This window comes from Macaca thibetana, chromosome 13 (assembly GCF_024542745.1).
Source record: "Macaca thibetana thibetana isolate TM-01 chromosome 13, ASM2454274v1, whole genome shotgun sequence".
NCBI lineage: Eukaryota > Metazoa > Chordata > Mammalia > Primates > Cercopithecidae > Macaca > Macaca thibetana.
This window is the reverse complement of record NC_065590.1, coordinates 83,349,980-83,377,479: the sequence shown is the minus strand read 5'-3', so window position 1 is coordinate 83,377,479 and position 27,500 is coordinate 83,349,980. Positions and strand designations below refer to the sequence as shown.

General features: G+C 45.2%; 2 protein-coding genes and 1 pseudogene across 5 annotated transcripts in view; all 3 read left to right on the top strand.

Moving 5' to 3' along the window:
- Positions 1 to 80: 80 nt before the first annotated feature.
- UBXN2A (UBX domain protein 2A) overlaps positions 81 to 27,500 on the top strand; it is a 71,596-nt gene continuing 44,176 nt past the window's right edge. The window contains exon 1 of one of the 4 annotated variants that reach the window (XM_050753676.1): positions 81 to 479. The gene's annotated coding sequence lies outside the window, so the exon portion shown is untranslated. Of the gene's footprint in view, positions 480 to 14,214; positions 15,305 to 19,852; positions 19,877 to 26,064; positions 26,261 to 27,500 lie in introns of those variants that run through there. The other 3 variants (XM_050753675.1, XM_050753677.1, XM_050753678.1) reach the window with 3 other exon arrangements.
- The window catches only part of FKBP1B (FKBP prolyl isomerase 1B), a 132,074-nt gene continuing 108,740 nt past the window's right edge, over positions 4,167 to 27,500 (top strand). The window contains exon 1 of the mRNA XM_050753687.1: positions 4,167 to 4,184. The gene's annotated coding sequence lies outside the window, so the exon portion shown is untranslated. The remainder of the gene's footprint in view (positions 4,185 to 27,500) is intronic.
- Positions 15,428 to 19,409, top strand: LOC126933675 (succinate dehydrogenase cytochrome b560 subunit, mitochondrial-like; annotated as a pseudogene).

Here is a 27,500-nt window from a genome sequence, read left to right as displayed (position 1 = left end):
GCCGCAGCCGCGGCGGGGCGCTGCGAGGCCAGCCAGCCCTTCCCGGCAGCTCTCTCCTCTCCCCGCGGCCTCCAGCTGCCCCGCCCCCGGCGCGGCGTCAGCGCTCGGCGGCCGGGGAGCGACGCTCTGGGCTGTCAGCTCGATGGTTTCCAGGTCTCCGCTACCGCAAGGCTGGGGGGACCAGAAAAGCCAGACTGATCAGGACGAGTTCGGGCGTGGACTTGGGCCAGAAGCTCTCGTGCCCAGCCAGGCCTGGACGGCCGCAGACCCCACCGTCTCCCCCGTGGCCTGGATGGAGCAGGGGACGGCCGGCGAAGGCGCGGGGTGGAAGGGGAGCGGCGACGAAGTCGCGAGGAGCTGACTGGGAATCCCCGAGCTACCCGAGGCAAGACACTGAACTTGAGTCGCACTTTTCATGCCTGTAAAAATGAGAATGACAGCTGTGATAAAAAATTGATCTGGGCGGTATCTGGAACGTGGTAAGCTTAAGACGAAAAGGGTGGGGGGCGGGAAACACCACGCTAGAACCCTGCGTCTTTAAACAAAGCGAGGCAGGGTCGTTTTCTATCCCCTTAGCCAGATCTAAGGCGGAGTCAAAGAATGAGTTCCCTCTAAGAGCCGCCTCTATCACCGCCCCCTGCCCCTGGCCCGCTGAAGAATTAGAATTCAAAAAGCTGAGCCCAAAGATATAACATTTGCAATTTAACTTCCAAAGAAAAAAAAATTAAGCCACACAATTCATATGAAAAGCTCTGCTGCAGGCCGGGTGCGGCTGCTCACGCCTGTAATCCCAGCACTTTGGGAGGCCGGGGTGGGTGGATCACCTGAGGTCAGGAGTTCGAGGCCAACCTGACCAACATGGTGAAACCCTGTCTCTACTAAAAATACAAAAAAATAGACGGGTGTTGTGGCGGGCACCAGTAATCCCAGCTGCTCGGGAAGCTGAGGCATGAGAATCACTTGAACCCAGAAGACGGAGGTTGCAGTGAGCCGAAATGACGCCACTGCGCTCCAGCCTGAACGATAGAGCCAGACCCTGTCTCAAAAAAAAAAAAAAAAGAAAGAAAAGGAAGAAACGGAAGGAAGGAAAAAGAAAGGAAGAAAGGAAGGAGAGAAAAAACTTTGCTGTAAAGTAGGAATTAGGTTCATTTCAAAAATTCACAATACAGGTCGGGAGCAGTGGCTGAGGCCTGTAATCCCAGCACTTTGGGAGGCCGAGGCAGGTGGATCACTTGAGATCAGGAGTTCGAGACCAACCTGACCAACATGGTGAAACCCCATGTACTAAAAATACAAAAAATTAGCCAGGTGTGGTGCCACATGCCTGTAATCCCAACTACTTAGGAGGCTGAGGCAGGAGAATCGCTTGAACCCCGGAGGCAGAGGTTGCAGTGAGCCGAGATCGTGCCTCCAGCCTGGGTGACAGAATGAGACTCCGTCTCAAAAAAAAAAAAAAAAAAATTCACAGTACATTAGACATAGCCTACTGGTTATTGGGCAGAAGTTTATTAAACTCTTTATTAAACTAAGAAAAATTGAAGACTCAAGAACCGTCCTGAAAATGACCAAATGGCATCAAACTTAGAGCATTCTGGCCATCTAAGCTCCCAGTCATTCCAAAAAACTGTACGACACTGGGAATGAGAATGTTTTTTTCTGTTTGGGAACCAGTATGGATTCCAGAATAGATAAATCCTTCTGACACAATTTGCATGCCACATCCTCTCCTGGATACTTCACCTGCCACTTAGAGCTGGCATCTTAATGGGTGTGGATTCCTCATAATGGAACCATACCTGGATTTTCCTGGGTCAGGTAGCCATCACATCCATGAGCAGAATAAACAAGTATCAATTCCTGTGGAAAGAGACTGGTTTCGGCCAGGCACTGTAACTCGCACCTGTATTCTCAGCACTTAGAGGCCAAGGTGGGAGGATGGCTTGAGACCAGCCTGGGCGACATAGTGAGATCCTCTCTCTACCAAAAAGAGAGAGAGACAGGGTCTCACTCTGTCACCCAGGCTAGAGTGCAGTGGCACAACCTCAGCTCACTACAGCCTCGACCTCCCAGGCTCAAGCGATCCCCCTGCCTCAGCCTCCCCAGTCGCTGAGACTACTGGGTGTGGTGCCTGTGGTCCCAGCCACTCCTGAGGCTGAGGCGCCATCAATCACTTGAGCCCAGGATGACCAGGCGACAATGAGCCAAGTTCATGCCACTGTACTTTAGCCTGGGTGACAGAGTAACACCCTGTCTCAGAAAAGATTTTTTAAAAAGGGTAGGGTGCAGTGGCTGATGCCTGTAATCTCAGCACTTTGGGAGGCCAAGGCTGGCGGATCACTTGAGGTCAGGAGTTCGAGACCAGCCTGACCAACATGGTGAAACCCCATTTCTACTAAAATTACAAAAAATTAACTGGGCATGGTGGCAGATGCCTGTAATGTCAGCTATTCGGGAGGCTGAGGCAGAATAATCGCTTGAACCCAGGAGGTGGAGGTTGCAGTGAGCTGAGATTGCACCACTGCACTCCAGTCTGGGCAACAGTGCAAAACTCCATCTCAAAAAAAAAAAAAAAACAGGCTAGTGTCCTGCAGAGGTGTGTGGTATGCAAATTATATACAAAGGATTTGTGTGCTTTCCTCCTTTGTTTTTGTTTGTTTGTTTTTGTAGTCCTAAATTGGGAAGACCAAGTTACCATAACCTATACCATTTACTATCAACAAATGTTAACCTTATTTATTTATTTGAGATGGAGTCTTGCTCTGTCACTCAGGCTGGAGTGCAGTGGTTCGATCTGGGCTCACTGCAACCTCCACCTCCTGGGTTCAAGCGATTCTCCTGCCTCAGCCTCCCAAGTAGCTGGGGCTACAGGCGTGTGCCACCACACCCGGCTAATTTTTTGTAGTTTTTAATAGAGATGGGGTTTCACCGTGTTTGCCAGGATGGTCTTATCTCCTGACCTCGTGATCTGGCTGCCTCCGCCTCCCAAAGTGCTGGGATTACAGGCGTGAGCCACTGCGCCTGGAGGTAACAAAAGTTAATTTTAAATCCAACTAAGCTTGAGCCTAGGAGTTTGAGACCAGCCTGGGCAACATAGTGAGAACCTGTCTCTAGAAAATACGTAAGTAAATAAATAAATCCAACTGGTATTAGGTACTCTGCTAGGCCAGGAAATACACAGATTTTTAAAAATCAAGAACATTTAAACATTCTCAAAGAGGCGGGCGCGGTGGCTCACGCCTGTAATCCCAGCACTTTGGGAGGCCGAGGCGGGCGGATCATGAGATCAGGAGTTCAAGAGCAAGATCAGGAGTCAAGAGCTTGCTGTGAGCTAAGATAGCCTCACTGCACTCCAGCCTGGACAACAGAGCGAGACTCCGTCTCAAAAAAAAAAAAAAATCCTCAAAGAACACACAGACATAGAGGGAATGAATAAGATAGGGAAGAAACCGGTAAACTGCAATACAATGTGATAAGAATGAGGCAGAGGCCATTAATTCCAGCAGGGATTTTAGGGAAAACCTCTGAGAGATAATGAACCCTGAGATATGTGTTGAACCCCAAAATTGTAGATAAAAGAAAGAAAGACTTGAAAAAGATATGGCCAAGCAAGGTGACTCAGGCCTATAAATCCTAGCACTTTGGGAGGCTGAGGTGGGAGGATGGCTTGAGCTCAGGCGTTCAAGACCAGCCTGGGCAACATAGTGAGACCCCATCTCTATAAATTAAAATAAAATTTAAAAAGAAAGAAAAAGGGCTGGTTGCAGTGGCTCATGCCTGTAATCCCAGAATTTAGGGAGGCTGAGGTAGGAGAATCTCCTGAGCTCAGGATTTCAAGACTAGGCTGGGCAACATAGTGAGACCCCATCTCTATAAATTAAAATAAATTTTTTTTTAAAAAGGAGGCCAGGCGCAGTGGCTCACGCCTGTAATTCCAGCACTTTGGGAGGTTGAGGCAGGTGGATCATGAGATCAGGAGTTCAAGACCAACCTGGCCAAGATGGTGAAACCCTGTCTCTACTAAAAATACAAAAAAAAATTAGCTGGGTTTGGTGGTGGGCACCTGTAATCTCAGCTACTCTGGAGACTAAGGCAAGGAATTGCCTCAGATTGCAATGAGCCAAGATCACACCACTGCACTCCAGCCTGGGCGACAGAGTGAGATTGCATCTCAAAAAAAAGGGGGGCTGGGCGCAGTGGCTCTTGCCTGTAACCCCAGCACTTTGTGAGTCCAAGGCAGGCAGATCACTTGAGGCCAGGAGTTCAAGGTCAGCCTGGCCAACATGGCGAAACCCCATCTCTACTAAAAATACAAAAATGAGCTGGGCATGGTGGTGCATAACCTATAATGTAATCCCAGATACTCAGGAGGCTAAGGCATGAGAATCACTTGAACCCGAAAGGTGGAGGCTGCAGTAAGCCAAGACCTCATCACTGCACTCCAACCTAGGCAACAGAGTGAGACCCTGTCTCAGAAAGAAAATTAAGAAAAGAAAAGAGATATGGAAGAGTTGCCTGTTTTCTACAGTACATACTAGAGGAAATAACTAAAACGCTGGTTAAATATTTTTTGAACTTTAAAAAAAAAACCCTGCAGTACATGTAAGAGGTGGCAAGATACTAAGAAATGCTCAGATCAAAAGCTAAGTCACAGCAGGAACCCAGGACAAGTAAGCAAGGCTCTGAAGACAGCTTTCATTTCCAATGCATTTGCTCAACCCCAGAGAATTTGACCTATTTTCTCTGCTTTAAGAAATGCAAGGCCGGGCACAGTGGCTCACGCCTGTAATCCCAGCACTTTGGGAGGCTGAGGTGGGTGGATCATGAGGTCAGGATTTCGAGACCAGCCTGACCAACATAGTGAAACCCCGTCTCTACTACAAATACAAAAATTAGCCAGGCATTATGGCAGGCGACTGTAATCCCAGCTACTCAGGAGGCTGAGGCAGGAGAATCACTTGAACCCGGGAGGCAGAGGTTGCAGTGAGCCGAGATCACGCCATTGCACTCCAGCCTGGATGACAGAGCGAGACTCCGCCTCAAAAAAAAAAAGAAAAAAAAAAGCAGGCCAGGTGTGGTAGCTCATGCCTGTAATCCCAGAACTTTAGGAGGCTGAGGCAGGCGGATCAAGAGGTCAAGAGTTCGAGACCAGCCTGCCAACATGGTGAAACCCCATCTCTACTAAAAATACAAAAATTAGCGAGGCGTGGTGGCGGGCACCTGTAGTCCCAGCTACACGGGAGGCTGAGGCAGGAGAACTGATTGAACCCTGGAGGTGGAGGTTGCAGTGAGCTGAGAATATGCCACTGCACTCTAGCCTGGGTGACAGAGCAAGACTCCACCTCGGGGGTGGGGGGGAAGAAATACAAAAGACAGTAGTAAGGCCTAAAATCTGCTAAATATATGGAATCTAATGCAATCATCCTACCAAATCTGCTAAAATAAGGATATAGCTAAGTATGAGTAAATTAGAAATAAACCCACCAACCTTCCCATCACTCATCTCCAGGAGGACTGCCCACCTTTCCCAACACTGACACTAAGAGTGGGGAGTGAGGGGGCAGGGTGTGGGGGTGGGGGTCCCTTGAAAATTAATAACGACACACTGATCAACAGGTTTACAGCCCGAATTCACTAAGGCTAGGTATGAAGATCCTCACAACAATAATTCAGGTTAAATAGATTTGAGTCAACAGTGATCCTAAGCATAAAGCAGAAGCAAACATAAATCATCTCAGACAGAATATACCTTCAACAGAAGGCACAAAAATAAAGTCCCATGAATATGATTCACAGTAAAAACAGAAAATCACAAAAGAATCATCATGACAGCCAGCAAAAAAAACAGACAACAGAATGAGACCCACAGATTTATATTCAGATAAGTAATATAAATAAAGAGGATGGAAGGAATTATATCTAGTACTACTGAGCACTAGATATAATTATTAATATGCAATAACATGTATTAATACACAATAACTTACTGTATATTTCAAAATAAAAGAGTGGGTTTGGAATATTACTAATACAAAGAAACAAGACTTAAGGTGATGGATATCCTAATTACCTTGATTTGATCATTACACATTGTATGTTTGTATAAAAATATCACATGTGCTCCCTAAATACAAACAGCTAGGCTGGACACACCGGCTCACACCTGTAATCCCAGCACTTGGGAGGCTGAGGTAGGAAGATCACTTGAGCCCAGGAGTTCAAGACCAGCCTGGGCAACATAGTAAGACCCTGACTCTACAAAAACTTAAAAAAACAATTAGCCAGGCATGGTGGTGCATGTCTGTGTTCCCAGCTACTCAGGAGGCTGAGGTAGGAGGATCATGAGCCTGAGAGGTAGAGGCTGCAGTGAGCCATGATAGTGCCACTGCACTCCAGCCTGAGAGACAGAGGGAAACCCAGACTGGAAAAAAAAAAAAAAAAAAAAACCTGTTATGTAACTAATAATTTAAAATTAAATAAAGGAGAAATGGCTGGGCGTGGTGGCTCACGCCTGTAATCCCAGCACTTTGGGAGGCCAAGGCAGGTGGATCACAAGGTCAGGAGATAGAGACTATCCTGGCTAACAGTGAAACCCTGTCTCTACTACAAATACAAAAAAATTAGCTGGGCATGGTGGCACATGCCTGTAGTCCCAGCTACTCAGGAGGCTGAGGCAGGAGAATTGCTTGAACTCAGGAGGTGGAGGTTGCAGGAAGCCAAGATCCCATCACTGCCCTCCAGCCTGAGTGACAGAGCGAGACTCCATCTCAAAAAAATAAAATTAAATTAAAAAATAAAGGAGAGATTAAAAAGAACTAATGAGCAAAAAGTGACAAAACAAATTTTAAAAGAATGAAATAGATCTTAGAAAAATAATAGGCCGAGCGTGGGGGCTCACGCCTGTAATCCCAGCACTTTGGGAGGCCGAGGCAGGTGGATCACCTGAGGTCAGGAGCTCAAGACCAGCCTGACCAACATGGATAAACCCCGTCTCTACTAAAAACACAAAATTAGCTGGGCCTAGTGGTGCATGCCTATAATCCCAGCTACTCGGAAGGCTGAGGCAGAAGAATCACTTGAACCCAGGAGGCAGAGGTTGCGGTGAGCTGAGATCGTGCCATTGCACTCCAGCCTGGGCAACAAGAGCAAAACTCCGTCTCAAATAAATAAATAAATAATAAAAACAATAAAGTATTCTTAAACATGACATCAAAGCAAGAGCCATAAATTAGTTGGGCATGATGTAAGTACCTGTAGTCCCAGCCACTCAGGAGGCTGAGGCAGGAGGATCATTTGGGCCCAGGAGTCTGAGGCTGTAGTGAGCCTTGGTCACTCCACTGCACTCCAGCCTTGGCAGCAGGGCAAGACCCTGTCTCAAAAGAGAAAAAAAAAAAAAAAAAAAAAGCTGTACTTCCAATGGAGCTAAAGTGAGACACTGCAAGTCTATAGGGAGGCCATCAGTGAAGAGATGGTCCTGATTTGGGAGGTGTAGGATGCAATCCATGGGACTGCATCTTTAAGATCCATGAAACATTTGAGAAACACTTGAAATCAAGAGGCAAAATCAGAACTGTTGACATTAGGCCAGGAGTGGTGGCTCATGCCTATAATCCCAGCGCTTAGGGAGGCCGAGAGGGGCAGATCACCTGAGGTCAGGAGATTGAGACCAGCCTAGCTAACATGGTGAAACCCTGGCTCTACTAAAAATACAAAAATTAGCTGGGTGTGGTGGTGCGCTCCTGTAATCCCAGCTACTCAGAAGGCTGAGGCAAGAGAATCGCTTGAATGGGGGAGGTGGAGGTTGCAGTGAGCCAAGATCACACCACTGGACTCCAGCCTAGGCAACAGAACAAGACTCTGTGTAAAAAAAAAAAAAAAAAAAAAGAATTGTTTACATTAGAATTGTGCACTGTTCAGTGTGATTACTAGCACATGTAGTTATTTAAATTTCAAAAATTAAAAATTCATTTCCAGCCAGGCACAGTGGCTCATACCTGTAATCCCAGCACTTTGGGAGGCCGAGGCGAGCAGATCACGAGGTCAGGAGACCGACACCATCCTGGCTAACACGGTAAAACCCCATCTCTACTAAAAATACAAAAAATTAGCCGGGCATGGTGGCGGGCGCCTGTAGTCCCAGCTACTCGGGAGGCTGAGGCAGGAGAATGGCGTGAACCTGGGAGGCGGAGCTTGCAGTGAGCCGAGATCGCACCACTGCACTCCAGCCTGGGCGATGGAGTAAGACTCCGTCGCAAAAAAAAAAAAAAAAAACAAATTCATTTCCTCAGTTACACTACCACATTTCAAATATTCAATAAGCAAATGTTGCTAGTAGCCAATGTGTTGGATGATGCAGAAAGAGTTCCATCATCACAGAAAGTTCTACTGGACAGTGCTGACCTAGATATTCATCTCAAGGGAAGGAAATGCTCAAAGATGCTCACTTGGTTTCTGTCCTGAACTGGATGGTTGGCAGGGCTACCAATTGGTAAAGAGGACGCAGGATGAGGAGCAGATTGCTGAGTACCACCCATCATCCTTCTATGTCAATTCAAAAAGCATTCACTGAACTCTATTATGTACCTGTGAAATAGCTACTGTGAAAAGTACTTTGGAAAGTATCTAATAAACAAATTACTCAGTCTGTACCCTTAAGGAGCTTACAGTCCTGTTTGAGTGTTTGCACTTCTAACTAAAAAGTCAACAGAGAAAGAAATTAGAAAAAGAGCAAACTAAACCCAAGCCAACAGAAGGAAATAAAGAATAGAGTGGAGATAAATAGAGAATAGAAAAACAAGGCTGGGTGTGGTAGCTCATGCCTGTAATCCCAGCACTTTGGGAGCCCAAGGTGGGCAGATCACCTAAGGTCAGGAGTTCAAGACCAGCCTGGCCAACATGGTGAAACCCTGTCTCTGCTAAAAATACAAAAATTAGCTGGGTGTGGCGGTGCATACCCGTAATACCAGCTACTTGGGAGGCTGAGGCAGGAGAACCGCTTGAACCTGGGAGGCAGAGGTTGCAGTGAGCTGAGATGGTGCCACTGCACTCCAGCCCAGCCCGAGCAACAAAGCAAAACTCTGTCTCAAAACAACAACAACAACAACAACAAAAACTAAAATGGAGCAAACACCTAAATGTCAGAGCTAAAGTTATAAAATGCTTAGAAAAAAACAGAGAACTCTTCATGACATTGGATTTGGCAATAATTTCTTGGATATGACACCAAAAGTACAGGCAAAACAAGAATAAATTAATTTGACCGAAATTTTAAACTTTTGTGTATCAAAGGATACTGACCCCAGAGTGAAAAGACAATTCACAGGATCAGAGGAAAGATTCGCAAATCACATATCTGATAAGGGATTACTATCCATAATATATATTTTTTAAAACCCAAAAACTCCTGTAACTCAACAACAAAAAAAAACTATTTGAAAATTTGCAAGGAGTTAAATAGGCATTTCTCCAAAGAAAAATATACAAATAGCCAATAGGCACATGAAAAGATACTCAACATCACTAGTCAGCAGGGAAATGCAAATCAAAACCACAGTGAGATACACTTCATACTCATTAGGGCGGGGTGGTTATAAACACACATACACATACACACACACACACACACACAATAACAAGTGTTGGGAGGATGTAGAGAAATTGGAACATTGGTACATTGCTGGTAGGAATGTAAGATGGTGCTGCCATTTGGAAAACAATATGACTGTTCCTTGAAAAGTTAAACACAGAAGTACCGTATTCTACTTCTAGGTACATACTCAAAAAAAAATTGAAAGGGCCAGGCGCGGTGGCTCACACCTGTAATCCTAGCACTTTGGGAAGCGAAGGTGAGTGGATCGCCAGAGGTCAGGAGTTCAAGACCAGCCTGGTCAACATGGCAAAACCCCATCTCTACTCAAAATACAAAAATTAGCTGAACATGGTCGGGGGGCACCTTTAATCCCAGCTACTCAGAAAAGCTGAGGTGAGAGAATCACTTGAACCCAGGAGGGGCAGGTTGCAGTGAGCCAAGATTTCACCACTGCACTCCAGCCTGGGCAACAGAGGGAGGCTGTCTCAAAAATTAAATAAATAAATAAATATTCTTACCACAATAAAACAAAAATTTAAAAAAATTGAAAGTAAGGAGTCAGATACTTGTATACTAAAGTCCATACCAGCATTATTCAAGATAGCAGAAAGGTGGAAGCAACCCAAATGGCCATCAACATACGAGTGGATAAGCAAAATGTCATATGTACATACAATGGAATCTTATTCAACCATAAATGGGAATGATAATACTGACATATGCTATAACATGGATGAACTTGAAAATAATTATGCTAAGTGAAATAAGCCAGACACAAAAGAATAAATATTGTAGGAGTCCATGTATATGAGGTATCTAGAATAGGCAAATTCATAGAGACAGAAAGTAGAATAGGCTGTGCGTGGTAGCTGAGACCTGTAATCATAGGACTTTGGGAGGCCAAGGTGGGAGGATGGCTTTGAGTCCAGGAGTCTGAGACTGAGACTGGCCTGGGCAACCTGGTGAAAATCCCATCTCAAAAAAAAAAAATGAAAAAAAGAAAAAGAAAGTAGAATAGAGGTTACCATGGGCTGCAGGGATGGAGGGAGGCTCTGTCTCAAAGAAAAAAAAAAAGAAAAAGAAAAACATATAGCTAACATCATACTCAATGGTGAAAGACTGAAAGCTTTTTCTCTAAAATTAGGAACAAGACAAAGAAACCCACTCATCATTTTTTGAGACGGAGTCTTGCTCTGTCATCCAGACTAGAGTGCAGTGGCGTGATGTCGGCTCACTGCAACCTCCGCTGCCCGGGTTCAAGCAATTCTCCTGCCTCAGCCTCCTGAGTAGATGGGATTACAGGTGCCTGCCACCATGCCTGGCTAATTTTTGTATTTTTAGTAGAGACGGGGTTTCACCATGTTGGCCAGGCTGGTCTCAAACTCCTGGCCTCAAGTGATTCACCTGCCTAAGCCTCCCAAAGGCCTGGGATTAAAGGCGTGAGCCACCTTGCCTGGCCTCACCATTTCTTTTCTTTTTTTTTTTTTTTTTTTTTTGAGACGGAGTCTCGCTCTGTTGCCCAGGCTGGAGTGCAGTGGCCGGATCTCAGCTCACTGCAAGCTCTGCCTCCCGGGTTCACGCCATTCTCCTGCCTCAGCCTCCCGAGTAGCTGGGACTACAGGCGCCCGCCACCTCGCCTGGCTAGTTTTTTGTATTTTTTAGTAGAGACGGGGTTTCACCATGTTAGCCAGGATGGTCTCGATCTCCTGACCTCGTGATCCGCCCGTCTCGGCCTCCCAAAGTGCTGGGATTACAGGCTTGAGCCACCGCGCCCGGCCCATCATTCCTTTAAAAAAAAAAAAAAAAAAATAAGTCTAGTAACGGAGTCTCACTATGCTGCCCCAGGTTGGTCTCAAATTCCTGGGCTCAAGTAATTCTCCTGACTCAGCCTCCCAAAGTGCTGAGATTACAGGTGTAAGCCACCACACTCAGCCTCTTCATTTCTATTCAACATTGTACTGGGAAGTTCTAGCTAGATCAGTTAGATAACAAAAAGAAATAAAAGGCATCCACATTAGAAAGAAAGAAAGAAAACTGAGGCCAAGTGTGTTATCTCACACCTGTAATCTCAGTGCTTTGGGAAGCCCAAGCAGGAGGATAGTTTGAGGCCAGGGGTTTGAGACCAGCCTGGGCAACACAGTGAAAGTCCATCTCTACAAAAAAAAAAAAATTTTTTTTTTAATTGGTTGGGCATGGTGGCACACATCTGTGGTTCTAGCTACTCAGGACACTGTGGTGGAAGGATCACTTGAGCCCAGGAGTTCGATATTAACCTGGGTAACATAAGGAGACCCCATCTCTAGCAAATGATTAGAGCTAATAAATGAATTCAACAAAGTTGTTAGATATAAGGTCAATACACAAAATCAGTGGTATTTCCAAATACTGGCGATAAAAAAATCTAAAAAGGAAATAAACTCCTTTACAATAGCATTAAAAACAATAAAATACTTTGAAATATATTTAACCAAAGAGGTATGAGACTTGTACATGGAAAATTATAAAACACTGCTGAAAGAAATTAAAGAAGGTCTAAGTATGGTCATGTATTGCTTAACGATGGGAGTACTTTCTGAGAAATGTGTCGTGTAAGTGATTTTGTTGTTGTGTGAACATCACAGAGTGCACTTACATAAACCTGGATGGTATAGTGTACTACACATCTAGGCAACATGGCATAGCCTTGCTCCCGGGCTACAAACCTGGACAGCATGTTACTGTATTGAATACTGTAGACAATTGTAACACGATGGTTTTTGTGTATCTAAATATAGAAAAGATACAGGAAAAATATGGCCTTATAATCGTATGTGACCACCATCATATATGCTGTAAGTCATGGACCAAAATGTTATGTGGCACATGACTGTAAATGGAAAAATATTCATGCTTAAGGATTTGAAGACTTTATTTATATATATATAATATATATAATATATTATGTATATTTTTTGAGTTAGGGTCTCGCTTTGCGGCCCAGGCTGGAGTGCAATGGTGCTATCTTGGCTCACTGCAACATCTGCCTCCCAAGTTCAAGTGATTCTCCTGCCTCAGCCTCCTGAGTAGCTGGGATTACAGGCACGCACCACCATGCCCAGCTAATTTTTTTGTATTTTCAGTAGAGATAGGGTTTCACCATGTTGGTCAGGCTGGTCTCGAATTCCTGATCTCGTGATCCGTTTGCCTCAGCCTCCCAAAGTGCTGAGATTACAGGCGAGAGTCATCGCACCAGGTAGAAGACTTAATATTGTTAAGATATCAATACTCCGGCCGGGTGTGGTGGCTCACACCTGTAATCCCAGCACTTTGGGAAGTCGAGGCGGGCAGATCATCTAAGGTTGGGAGTTTGAGACCAGCCTGACCAACATGGTGAAACCCCGTCTCTATTAAAAATACAAAAATTAGCTGGGCATGGTGGTGCATATCTGTAATCCAGCTACTCTGGAGGCTGAGGCAGGCGAATTGCTAGAACTTGGGAGGCGGAGGTTGCAGTGAGCTGAGATCGTGCCATTGCACTCCAGTGTGGGCAACAAGAGCGAAACTCCATCTCAAAAAAAAAAAAAAATGAAGATATCAATACTCCTCCATTTCAAAGCAGTCCCTGTCAAAATCCCAGTGGCCCCCCTCCCTTTTTTTTTTTTTTTTTTAACAGCAGTGGAAAAGCTGAGCTAAAATTAATATGGAATTGCAAGGGACAAAACAATCTTGAAAAAGAAGAGCAAGTTGGAAGACTCGTAGTTCCTGATTTCAAAACCCACTACAAAGCTACAGTAATCAAAATAGTATGGTAGTAGCATAAAGATAAGATATATAATCAATGGAATCGAATTGAGAGTACAGAAATAAATTTATACATCCAAGGTCAATTGATTTTTGACAAGGGAAGAATCCTGTCTTCATTAAATGGTGCGGGGACCAAAAAATCGGAAGAGCTCTCGCAGAAGGGTCAAAGAAAAGTCTCTTTGCCCAAAGGGATCAATTTAACTCCTTATGCTTCAACAGACTCGGTCTCAGGAGCAGTGAGATTTGAACTCACCACGGGCTCCCAAAATTGCTGAACAGGAGATGAAGGAGGTGGTGGTGGGGGAAACGGCATGAGTCTGTAGGTGAGGATCAATCTCTGATTCCCAGCGCTAAAGACTTACAAATAAATCCCGATTTAGGCAAACCGAGACTTTATTCAGAAAGGATTATTGCAACAGGGGGGAAAAGGACTATTGCAATAAGGGCGGAGAACTATTGCAATAGGAAGGACTGTTGCAATAGGGAGAATGCTGGACTATAAAATAAAAAACAAATCTGGATATACGTAAGGAGAGAGTTCAGTGGAAGATATCCAAGAAAAGGGAAAGAAACTATTGCAACTGAGAGTGGGGGTTGTGGGAGGCTACCGCAACCGGGAGAACTCTCCAACCATGAGATCTGCAGCGATCTCCTGGGTCAGGCAGAAAAGGGCTTTCCTTTTACAGAGATGAGTGAACAGGGCTAGAAAGACCCGGGTGTGGGGAAGTGGGGAGAAGAATGGAGGTGGCAGCGATGAGACTACACAGATAATGTTTTCCCTGGGGTCCGTCCATTTTCGGATGAGGAGGGATGCGCGCTGGCTGCGGCTGAGGCTCGGTCACCGTGTAGAGAGGCCGGGTGGGGGAGAGCTGCTTCACTCAAGTCCTGTCAAGTCAAGGCAGCCGGGATTTGTCCACATTGTGAGTACAGACAGGTCAGCTAACCATTTGTGAGGCGAAGAACTGGAATTTAGAGGGTCTGGGCCTGACCTTGTCACAGCTAACCACGGGGGCATCCTTGAGTCGTGACTAAGTCACATGCGGAAGGGCGTTTGCGTGTAGTAAGTCCTTTTAGGAACACAAAGCGGCCGGGCGCGGTGGCTCACGCCTGTAATCCCAACACTTTGGGAGGCCGAGGTGTGCGGATCACCTGAGGTCAGGAGTTCGAGACCAGCCTGGAAAACATGGTGAAACCCCATCTCTACTAAAAACAAAAATTAGCCAGGCGTGGTGGCGGGCGCCTGTAGTCCCAGCTACTCAGGAGGCTGAGGCACGACAATCGCTTGAACCCGGGAGGCGGAGGTTGCGGTGAGCCAAGATCGCGCCGTTGCACTCCAGCCTGGGGGATAAGAGCGAGACTTCGTCTCAAAAAAAAAAAAGAAAGAAAGAAAGAAAGAAGGAAAGAACAAAGGTGGGTGAGGGTTTCTTCAACGTCGCTGTTAAGGGCCACAGGGCTCAGGTCAAGTTCAACATTGTCAGAATGCAGGGACGTCTCTCCACGGCTTCAGAGTCTGAGGAAGTACCTGGGTAAGCACACGCTGGGTTCTCTGGTGAGCACACACGGAGCTGCCTGCTTCTCACCAGTCCAGGGGGGTAGCCAGCCGCCGGGCCCGTGGCGGGAAGGGGAGGCCGCCATTACCGCAGTTCCCGCCGGGACCTGAAGCGCCCGGCAGGAACAAGCCCCGCCCCTCGGCGCGCTCCCGCGCCCGCTCGCCCTCTTCGGGTCTGCGCGAAGTCGGCGTCGGCGCGCGCTTGGGCGCCTGGAGAAGACCGAGAGAGGCTGGCGGGATCTCAGCGGCGCGGCCGCGGAACCTGAGACGGTCTGGGGCGGCGGCGCTCCGGATCTGAAGGGCTCCAGCCAAACGGAGCCCGCGGCCAAACGGTGCCCGCGGTGCCTAAGCTGAGTGAGGCCGAGGCCGGGAGGCCGTGCCCGGAGGTGAGCGTCCTGGGGCCGCACCGCGTCCAGTGGGGTGAGGGCGGGACGGGGCGGCCGCCTGCCGAGTGGGGCCGAGGGGTCGCGGCCTGTGGCCGGGTCGCCGCGGATCGTCGGTGTCGGGGGAGTCTCGCTCCGGAGGGCCGCGCGTTTGCGATTCGGGAAGTGGCACGGGCGGCGGAGCCCGGGCCAGGCTCCTGCCCAGTCCAGGTGAGCAGCGACCCCGAGCCCCTGCGGCTTGACTCGCCAGCTAGCTGAAGGCACAGCTCCCGGTTCTCTCGCAGGGCGTTCCGAAACTTGGAGTTATGCGCTACACAATGTTTCTATTTTCAAAGGCGAACGCTGCACGATTGCGGTCCAGTGATACAAAGTATGCCTATTAGTGACTTCAGCCGTCTCCCACAACTCACTTTCTCTGATGTTTTGAAGGCCTGCTGTTCGCTGATTTCACATTTCCTTATTTTCTTCTTTGTGCCTTTTTTTTCCCTTTTCGCTGCCTGTAATAAAAAAGTTTATTACTTGTCAGCAATGATGAATGTTCGTGTGGAGTCCAGCGTTGGTTCCTATGTACGTAATTTGAGATAAGTAAAGATAGGAAACTGCGGATTTGTTTTGATGCGAATGCAGAAAAGAATGTGGTAGTATGAAGTCTGCCCGGTTGTAGTTTGTTTTTAGGGGGGAAACTCTTTAAAAATTCATGTTGTGTCTTCTGTCTAAATATGCTGAAAGTCGGATTTATTTAAAAGGCAGTTAAATTCAGTGAATTAAGAGTATCTTTGTATAATACTAACGTTAGTGCTAGGCACTGACGGAGTCCAAAAATGTGTAAAAAATGTGTGCGGGAAGAGGGAGTGGTTAAGCACACTAACGATATGAGGCTGACTGCAGCGCGATATTAAGCTCACACACACTGAGCAGTTGTTTTCAGCTGGACACTGTGGAGGGTGCTTTACTTGCATTTTAATTTAATAATGTATAATAATAATTAGCATAGACTTGATTTAATATTTTTTCATTCAAAAAAATTTAGTACCTACTGTGTACTGAGTGCTAAGGATTTGATAGTGACAATTACAGACTCTGCCTTTAGACTATACAGTGTCGTTGGGCAAAACAAATATTAAGAAAATAATCAGGGCCCTGAGCGATGGCTCAGGCCTGTAATCCCAGCACTTGGAAAGGCTGAGGTGGGCGGATCACCTGAGGTCAGGAGTTACAGAGCAGCCTGGCCAACATGGTAAAACTCCATCTCTCTCTACTAAAAATACAAAAATTAGCTGGGCGTAGTGGGAGGCACCTGTAATCCCAGCTACTCAGAAAAAAACTAAGGCAGGAGAATCGCTTGAACCCGAGAGGCGGAGGTTGCAGTGAGCCGAGATGGTGCCACTGCACTCCAGCCTGGGTGACAGAGCGGGACTCCATCTCAAAAAATAAAATAAAATAAAATAAAATAAATAGTCACGCAAATAAATGCCAATAAGCCAAGACAGAGGCTAAAACAAAGAATGTAAGTTGTTTGTGAGAGAAGGTAACAGGGGGACTTATCCCAGCTGGGAAGGTTTTCCTAGGAAAGTAATCTTTGAGCTCAGATATTAGGGATAAATAGGAATTAGGGGAAGATGATTCCCAAAGGAGAGAAGAAAGGCTCAGGCAAAGGAAATAGATGGCATGGAGGCTAGGGAAGATGGTCATTTCAGGAACTTCAGCAGTTGGTGTGTGGGAAGCAAAAGGGTGCTGTGATAAAGTAGGTTAGGGCCAGAGAGATGATGCAGGGCTTTTTTTTTTTTTTTTTTTTTTTTTTTTTTTTTTTTTTTTTGATACAGAGTCTCACTCTGTCGCCCAGGCTAGAGTGGAGTGCAGTGGCACGATCTCTGCTCACTGCAACCTCTCTCGGGTTCAAGCGATTCTCCTGCCTCAGCCTCCCGAGTAGCTGGAACTATAGCACGCCACCATGCCCGGCTAATTTTTGTATTTTTAGTAGAGACGGGGTTTCACCATGTTTGCGAGACTGGTCTTGAAATCCTGACCTCTGGTGATCCACCCTCCTTGGCCTCCCGGAGTGCTGGGATTACAGATGTGAGCCACCACGTCCAGCTGATACAGGGCCTTTTAAGCAATGTTAAGGATTTGGGATCAGCTTTTTCTGTTTCTTTTTCTTTTTTTTTTTTTTTTAGCTTTCATAGAAAAATTTTCAAACCCCTCAAATGTAGGGAGAAAACAGTACAATGAACTCTCCTGTAATATTACCCAAATGACTTGGACATTTTTCTAACTAATAGGAAGTCATTTAAAGGTTTAACTTAGAAAAAAAAAAATTACAGCAGGATAAGTCCTACAAACAACTTTTTCTTTTCTTTTTTTTCTTTTTTTTTTTTTTGAGACGGAGTCTCGCACTGTCACTCAGGCAGGAGTGCAATGGTGCAATCTCTGCTCACTGCAACCCTGCCTCCCAGGTTCAGGCAATTCTCCTGCCTCAGCCTCCTGAGTAGCTGGATTACAGGCATGCACCACCATGCCTGGCTAAATTTTTTGTATTTTTGGTAGAGACGGGGTTTCAGCTGGTCTTGAACTCCTGACCTCAAGTGATCCGCCCACCTCGGCCTCCCAAAGTGCTGGGATTACAGGCATGAGCCACCCTACCTGGCCAACTTTTTATTTCAAAAAGTCGTCCTGACTACTGTGTAGAAACTGGATTGCATGGGGACAAGAATGGAAATGAGGAGACCACCTAGAGTTGATGGTGGTTGGGACTAGAGTTGTGGCAATGAAGGCATTGCAAATTTAAGAGTACCTAACTGATCTCTTCTCATGTTAATAATTTTATATTCACACCTATTGGAGAAATCATGGAAGGTTTTCAAAAGGAGTCGTATTTATTTATTTATTTGAGATGGAGTTTTGTTCTTGCCACCCAGATTGGAGTGCAATGACTCAATATTGGCTCATGGCAACTTCTGCCTCCCGGGTTCAAGCAATTCTCCTGCTTCAGCCTCGCAAGTATTTGAGATTAGAGGTATGCACCACCATGCCCATCTAATTTTGTATTTTTAGTAGAGAGAGACAGGGTTTCACCATGTTGGTCATGCTGGTCTCAAACTCCCGACCTCAGGTGACTGCCTGCCTTGGCCTCCCAAAGTGCTGGGATTACAGGTGTAAACCACCATGCCCAGCTAAGGGAGATTGTATTTAAAATGGGCTTTGCACTTCCATCCAGACCGGAACCCAAGATGGCTGCACTCTTGCTGAGACATGTTGGGGTCATCATTGCCTCTGAGCCTGCTTTAGCCCTCAGCTCTGTATAAGAAACGCTGCCCCTTTGGGAACCACGGCCAAAGAAGAGATGGAGTGGTTCTGGAATAAGAACACGGGTTCAAACCATCCCGTATCTCCCCACGTCACTATCTGCAGTTGGTCTCTTCCCACAGCAATGTCCATCTGCCACCATGGCACTGGTATTGCTTTGAGTGCAGGCATCTCTTTTTCTTCGCATGTCGACCTTGTTACTCCCTGGGAACTTTGAGTCTTATTTGGAACTCATTGGTCCCTGTGTCTGGGGCCAGTACTGATCGACACAACTAAGTTTGCACTCGTCTTCCCTCTCATGTATCATACCTGGAATGGGATCCAACACTTGATATGGGACCTAGGAAAAGGCCTGAAGATTCTCCAGCTATACCAGTCTGGAGTGGTTGTCCTGGTTCTTACTGTGTTATTTGTAGGGCTGGCAGCTGTGTGAAGAGCTGAGGTTTCCAGCATCATCTTCCTACATATTATATTCACCCGTCTTTCTGTTTGTCACTCTTGTCTCCAGCCTGGGAAAAGTTCTCCTTATTTATTTAGATCCTTTTGTGCTTTCAGGTCCCCTTGGAACAGTAGAGTACCTTCTATACCATAATAGTGGAAAAGGGTCTAGTTTTCCCCTTGTTTCTAAAGATGGGGTGGCTGCAAAAACTCCCCTTTTCTTGCCCACAGCTTGCCTAATCTGGGCCTAGAAGCAGTTATTCTCTCTCCATATTGGGCTTTGATTTGTGCTGAAGGTCAGCTTTTGGCTCCTTCCTGGGATATTGGAAACAATGCCAGCTCTGTGGCTTCGGCCCTGGGGACTGGGGGTGAGGCTTTGGGTGGCACTGCCTGTGAGTTGCTGGCTTAAAGGACAATTCTGTTCATTGGTGAGAGCCAGGCCATTAACACCTACACAGTGTTACTGAAAGAAGAGAGGTGGGAGTGGAGCGGAATTAGTCTATCCCAGCTAGAGAGAGATAAAGAGGGCTAGTTAGTTCTTGGAGCAGCTGCTTTGCGGGGAAAATATGTAGCTTTTGACACAAGAGGAAGATCCAGAAAATTATTGAATATATTAAAGGTTATTTCTTTTTCTTGCGTTTCCAGAAAAGCCTCTTAATTTTATGCTTTCTCATCCAAGTCATGTACCATTTTTTTCTGAAATTGAATTAAAATACTTATTTAAAAAAACGGGGTGGGGGGGCCCTTTGTGACATAACATAACATTTCAGTATGGAGCCCTGGAATGAGAATGTCCTGGAATGAGAATGTCTTGGTCAGCCCTGGAATGACTCAGTAAGTAACCTTGCCAGTCTCTGCCTAAGTGTCACCTTTCCCATAGGATTTTCTCATTTAAATTACTGTTGTCACTACCACTTTGGTCCTTGGAGTATTTAACTATCCCATTAAAAATTTCTAGGAAAGGACAAAAATATATTTGTTTCATTACTATGATTACAGCTAAAATAAGCTGAAACTTTCCAAAAGATTTCATTTTCTATCACTTAGTATGTTGTAAACCAGAATTCACAAAATATACAAATGAACTGTCTTTTAAGTATTTGGTTCTGATGCTATCATAGTTAGTTGCTCTTGGAGGCTTGGGGGTTTAATCACATTTCATAGAAGATCTAAGTAAAAGGACCCCAACACGGAAATGTGATCCATTGGTTTCTTTTCCCTCATATTTAATAGCTGGAATGGCCTTATCTTTAAAAAGAAACTTAAGCTTCTGTATAAAGATAGCATGTCTGGTTGTATAATACCTTGATACAAATCCATAATCTTAAAAAAAAGTGGCCAGTTTTTTGTTTTTACATTTTTTCCTCCTCAGATTCCTTTTGACCATTAAATATATGTTTAAAAAAATAAAATTGTAATATGCAATTTTTAATTTTTAATTATCCATTTAATTTTTTTTTTTTTTTTTTTTTTTTTTTTTTTTTTGAGACAGAGTCTCACTCTGTCACCCAGGCTGGGCTGGAGTGCAGTGACATGATCTCAGCTCACTGCAACCTCTGCCTCCCAGGTTCAAGCAATTTTCGTGCCTCAGCCTCCCGAGTAGCTAGGGATTACAGGTGTGTGTTCCCATACCCGGCTAGTTTTTGTATTTTTAGTAGACACAGGGTTTTGCCAGGTTGGCCAGTCTGGTCTCAAACTCCTGACCTCAAGTGATTCACTCCCTGGGCCTCCCAAAGTGCCGGGATTACAGGCATGAGCCACTGTGTCCAGGCACATTTAATTCTTTTTTTTTTTTTTTAAGACAGAGTTTCACTTTGACACTCAGGCTGGAGTGCAGTGGTGCAATCTCAGCTCACTGCAACCTTCGCTTCTGGGTTCAAGCAATTCTCCTGCCTCAGCCTCCTGAGTAGCTGGGACTACAGGCGTGCGCCATCATGCCTGGCTAATTTTTTTATTTATTTTTTATTTATTTTTTTTAGACATAGTCTCACTCTGTCTCCAGGCTGGAGTGCAGTGGCGCGATCTCGGCTTACTGCAACATCCGCCTCCCGGGTTCAAGTGATTTCCCTGCCTCAGCCTCCTGAGTAGCTGGGACTACGGGCGCGCATCGCCACACCTGGCTAATTTTTTTTGTATTTTAGTAGAAACGGGGTTTCACCATGTTGGCCAGGATGGTCTCCATCTCCTGACCTTGTGATCCACCTGCCTTAACCTCCCAAAGAGCTGGGATTATAGGCATGAGCCACCGCGCCCGGCCAATTTTTGTATTTTTAGTAGAGATGGAGTTTCTCCGTATTGGCCAGGCTGGTCTTGAACTCCTGACCTCAAGTGATCCACCTGCCTCGGCCTCCCCAAGTGCTGGGATTCAGGCGGGAGCCACCGCACCCAGCCCTATTTAGTTCTTAATATGCAGTTTTTGTATTTAGATTCTTATATACTTACTTAAAATTTTTGTTTATTGATTTTAAAAAGAAATCAGTCTCCCGAGCCAGAATAGTCTCAAACTCCCAATTTATTGATTTTTTTTTTTTTTTTTTTTTTTTTTTTTTTGAGACAGGGTCTCACTTTTACCCAGGCTGAAATTCAGTGGCACAGGTATAGTTCACTGCAGCCTTAAACTCCTGGACTCAGGCAACTCTCCTGCCTCAGCATCCTGAGTAGCCAGGACTACAGCCGTGTGCCATGATGCCCGGCTAATGTTTTTATTGGTAGTAGAGACAGGGTCTCGCTGTGTTGTAGGCTGATCTTGAACTCCTAGCATCAAGTGATTCCCACCACCTGAACCTCCTCAAGTGCTGAGGTTACAGGCGTGCGCCACTGTGCCTGGCCTAATATAAGCATTTTAAAATACCACATTCTTAGTAGTCCAAATCTATTTTGACTGGATTTTCCTGTTAGTGGACACGTTCCATAAAACTCAGTTTTCTCTGTCTCCTGACTGATTTCATCACTGTACTTTTTGGGATAATATTTGAGAAGATGTTTGGTAAACTGTGATATACTATATCAATGTAAGATGATGGTGATAGTTGGAAGTAGACTGAAGAAAAACGAAGGCAGTTCTTTTCATCTATTCATTCTTGTGCCAACTTTATGCTGATAACTTGGGTATTTGTCAGATGGCTCTTTTTATTCTCTGCAGTATAGTAGGTGACTTAGGTTCATTCATGTCATATGACTGTGATACATTTGTGGCAGCTCACTCAATTGATATAAATAAATTTTACCTGGTTCATTTGCATATTACTAAATTTATTGTAGAAAATGCCTGTGGTAATGGTGACTTTGGTGTCTCCATGTTAAAATTAATTTTTACTTCATAATTCTATGCCATGTTTACATTTAGTAATTCAGTATATTTTTTCCTTATAAGTCCATAAAATTGTGCTAATAGAAACTGTGTCTGTCATACTGATACTGACACTTTTATCATTAGTTTTAAATCAATGCCTTGCACACCTTGATGAGTGGTTCAATAAGTATATAAAAAAATTTTTTTAAGGTTTTTTTTTTTTGAGATGAAGTTTTGCTCTTGTTGCCCAGGCTTGAGTGCAATGGCACAGGCTTAGCTCACTGCAACCTCCTCCTCCCAGGTTCAAGTGATTCTCCTGCCTCAGCCTCCCAAGTAGCCAAGATTACAGGCACCCACCACCATGCCCGGCTAATTTTTGTATTTTTAGTAGAGACAGGGTTTGACCATGTTGGCCAGGCTAGTGTGGAACTCCTGGCCTCAGGTGATCTGCCTGCCTCGGCCTCCCGAAGTGCTGGGATTACAGGCATGAGCCACTGTACCAGGCTTTTAAAAAGTTTAATTCATGAAATCAGAAGTAAAATTTCACAATCATGTCAAAATCAGGACTTTTTAGATTAAGTCTGAAGATGTTTCTTTTTCTTTTTTTTTTTTTGAGGCAGTGTCTCACTCTTGTTGCCCAGGCTAGAGTGGTGCAGTGGCGCGATCTCGGCTCACTGCACCCTCCACCTCCCGGTTCAAGTGATTCTCCTGCCTCAGCCTCCCCAGCAGCTGGGATTACAGGCGCCTGCCACCATGCCTGGCTTATTTTTGTATTTTTAGTAGAGATGGGGTTTCACCATGTTGGCCAGGCTGGTCTTGAACTCCTGACCTCAGGCGATCCGCCCACCTCGGCCTCCCAAAGTGCTGGAATTACAGGCGTGAGCTTGAAGATGTTTCTTACCAATCTTTATAACAAATTATGATGGGGGATGAGGAAAGAGAAAGGAGCATAACGCTATTGTATTCTTAGTATCTTCTTTAGTCCTCAGAACAACCGGAGGGGGATAATTATGTCCATGCTATAAGTTAGGCAGCTGGGACTCAGAGAAGCTAAATGACGTATGTAAGGTTACCTAGCTCAAAAGTGATGTAGCCATTATTCCGGTAAAACTCAGTTTGAATTCAAGGTCTATTCTATCTTCATTCTCTTTTGCTGTCATAAAACAAGTAAAAACAATTTGTCAGTAGCTTATAATTGTAAAATGATGGAAAAAAGTATTTGTAATTTCCTAGACAACAGTAACCTATTATTGGAAACTTCGTGAATCCTTTAAGGAAGACTACTCTTGTAGCTTTTTTTTTTTTTTTTTTTTTTCAGACAGAATCTCTCTCTGTCACCCAGGCTAGAGCACATTGGCACTATCTCCCCTCCTGCAACCTCTGCCTCCCAGGTTCAAGTGATTCTCCTGCCTCAGCCTCCTGAGTAGCTGGGACTACAGGCGTGCGCCACCACGCCTGGCTAATTTTTTTTGTAGAGACGGGGTTTCACCACGTTGGCCAGGCTGGTCTCAAACTCCTGACCTCAGGTGATCCACCCCCCTCAGCCTCCCAAAGTGCTGGGATTACAGGCATGAGCCACCACGCCCAACCCTCTTGTAGCTTTTAAAAAAAAATTTATTTGCCAGGCGTGGTGGCTCATGCCTGTAATCCCAGCACTGTGGGAGGCCGAGGTGGGCAGATCATGAGGTCAGGAGATCGAGACCATCCTAGCTAACACAGTGAAACCCTGTCTCTACTAAAAATACAAAATATTAGCCGGGCATGATGGTACGCACCTGTAGTCCCAGCTACTCGGGAGGCTGAGGCAGCAGAATCACTTGAACCCAGGAGGTAGAGGTTACACTCCAGCCTGGGCAACAGAGCGAGACTTCGTCTCAAAAATAAATAAATAAATAAATAATAATAATAAAAATAAATGTATCTGTAGCTGGGTACGGTTACCCATGCCTATAATTCTAGCACTTTGGGAGGCCAAGGCAGGCGGATCACCTGAGGTCAGGAGTTCAAGACTAGCCCGGCCAATGTGGCGAAACCCCGTCTCTACTAAAAATACAAAAATTAGCCAGGTGTGGTGGCATATGCCAGTAATCCCAGCTACTCGAGAGGCTGAGGCAGAAGAATCGCTTGAACCCAGGAGGCGGAGGTTGCAGTGAGCCGAGATCTCGCCTGGGCGACAGAGCAAGACTCTATCTCAAAAAAAAAAATATATATATATATATATGTATGTATAAATTTGTAGGGTACAAGTATAATTTTGTTACATGGATATATTGTATAGTAGTAAAGTCAGGGCTTTTTAATGTATCCATCACTGGAATAATTTCTCATCATCCCCCCACCCCCACCCCAAGGATGGCTACTCTTTGCTTTGCACTTGCTGCACACTGTGAGGGATACAGGAAATGTGTAAGTCATGGTACTTATCCTCAGTGATGTTAGATCTGGTAAAGAGAGTGAAAAGAAACAATAATAAGCAGTATCAGACAATATGATTTAAATGCCAAAAATCTAAATGCTTAGGAGAAGACTATTACTAAGGGTCTAATATTTCATCTTTATGGTGGAAATGGATCTTGAGCTAGGACTTAAAGGATAGTTAGGATTTGAATGCCTAGGAGGATGATGACAATGTGAACAAAGTAGTAGAATGAACATGTTATACTTTTGAGATAATAAAGACCAGATCTAAATTATGGAATTATTTTATTTTATTTTATTTTATTTTATTTTATTTTATTTTTTGAGACAGAATCTCGCTCTGTCACCCAGGCTGGAGTGCAGTGGCATGATCTTGGCTCACTGCAACCTCCGACTCCTAGGTTCCAGTGATTCTCCCACCTCAGCCTCCTGGTAGCTGGGATGACAGGCACCTGCCACCGTGCCCGGCTAATTTTTTGTATTTTTAGTAGAGACAGGGTTTCATCATGTTGGCCGGGCTGGTCTCGAACTCCTGACCTCAAGTGATCCACCCACCTCGGTCTTCCAATGTGCTGGCATTACAGGCGTGAGCCACTGCACCTGGCCTATTTTGTTTTATTTTTTATTATTTTTTGAGACGAAGTTTTGCTCTTACGCCCAGGCTGGAGTGAAGTGGCACGATCTTGGCTCACTGCAATCTCTGCCCCCCGGGTTCAAGCGATTCTCCTGCCTCAGACTCCCAAGTAGTTGGGATTACAGGCATGCACCACCATGCCTGGCTAATTTTTGTATTTTTAGTAGAGACAGGTTTCACCATGTTGGCCAGGCTGGTTTCGAACTCCTGACCTGAGGTGATCCACCCACCGTGGCCTCCCAAAGTGCTAGGATTACAGGCATGAGCCACCACGCCCAGCCTATTCATTATTTTTTAATTGACAATAATTTTATATATTTATGGGATACATTGTGATGTTTCAGTACATATGTACATTATGGAATGGTCAAATCAGGCTAATTACCATGTCCCTCAGCTCAAATACGTACCATTTCTTTGTTGTGAGAACATTTAAAACCCATTCCTTTTGCTTTTTTGAAGTATACATTATTATTAACTGTAGGAGATTATTTTGAACTAGTTGAAAATGTTGGAGAACTGCCAAGTCAAAAACAAACAGCCCCACCAGATTGTAATGTCCAAAAGAGCTGGAATCTTTATCTATTTTGTTCAACATGTATCCCAAGCACCTAGAATCATTCATGCCTGATATATAGTAGGTGCTGAATAAGTATGCACTTTAGTTATTTTTAACAACTTTACATAGTTATAATTGATATACAGTAAGATGCATATACATGTATATTGTTTTCTTTTGTTTTGTTTTGAAACAGAGTTTTGCTCTTGTCACCCAGGCTGAAGTGCAGTGGTGCGAGCTTGGCTCACCGGAACCTCTGCCTCCCAGGTTCAAGTGATTCTCCTGCCTCAGCCTCTGGAGTACCTGGGATTACAGGTACCCGCCACCACGCTCAGCCAATTTTTGTGTTTTTAGTAGAGACGGGGTTTCACCGTGTTGGCCAGGCTGGTCTCAAACTCCTGACCTCAGGTGATCTGTGAGCCTCAACCTCCCAAAGTGTCATGATTAGAGGTGTAAGCCACCATGCCAGCCTAAAATGCACATATTTAAAGCATGCCATTTAATTTTTTGTGTGTATGATGGGCTCAGTTTATCACCCAGGCTGGAGTACAGTGGCACAATCTTGGCTCACTGTAGCCTCAACCTCCCAGGTTAAAGCAGTTCTCCTACCTCAACCCCCAAGTAGCTGGGACTACAGGCATGTGCCACCAGCTAATTTTGTATTTTTTTGTAGAGACAGGGTTTCTCCATGTTGCTCAGGCTGGTCTCCAACTCCTGAGGTCAAGGGATCCACCTGCCTCCCAAAGTGCTGGCATTATAAGCGTGAGCCGCTACCACTACACCCAGCCCATTTAATATTTTTAAATGAAATAATATTCAACTATGGTTGTTTTTTTTTTTTTTTTTTTTGAGACAGGGTTTCACTCTTGTTGCCCAGGCTGGAGTGCAATGGTGCAATCTTGGCTTACCGCAACCTATGCCTCCCGGGTTCAAGCTATTCTTCTGCCTCAGCCTCCTGAGTAGCTGGGATTACAGGCATGTGCCACCACGCCTGGCTAATTTTGTATTTTTAGTAGAGATGGGGTTTCTTCATGTTGGTCAGGCTGGTCTTGAACTCCTGACCTAAGGTGGTCTGTCCACCTCAGCCTCCCAAAGTGCTGGTATTACAGGTGTGAGCTACTGTGCCTGGCCATATTCAACTATCTTAATAATGCTTGCTTTTTTGTTGTTGTTGTTCTGAGACAGGGTCTCACCCAGGCTGGAGCACAGTGGCGTGATCGTGGCTTACTGCAGCCTCGACCTCCTGGGCTCAAGCGATCCTCCTGCCTCAGCCTCCCAAGTAGCTGGGACTACAGTTACATGCCATCACGCCTGGCTAATTTTTCAATTTTTTTTGTTGACACAAGATCTCACTATGTTGACCAAGCTAGTCTGGAACTCCTGGCCTGAAGTAATCCTCCTGCCTGGGCCTCCCAGAGAGCCGGGATTACAGGCATGAGCCACTGTACCACTTTATTTCTTAAAAAAGAAACAAATGAATCAAAATGTAAACATTTCTTAAATCTGAATGGTCAGGGTGGGTGTTTATATTTTTCTCTTTTCCTTTGTGTATGTT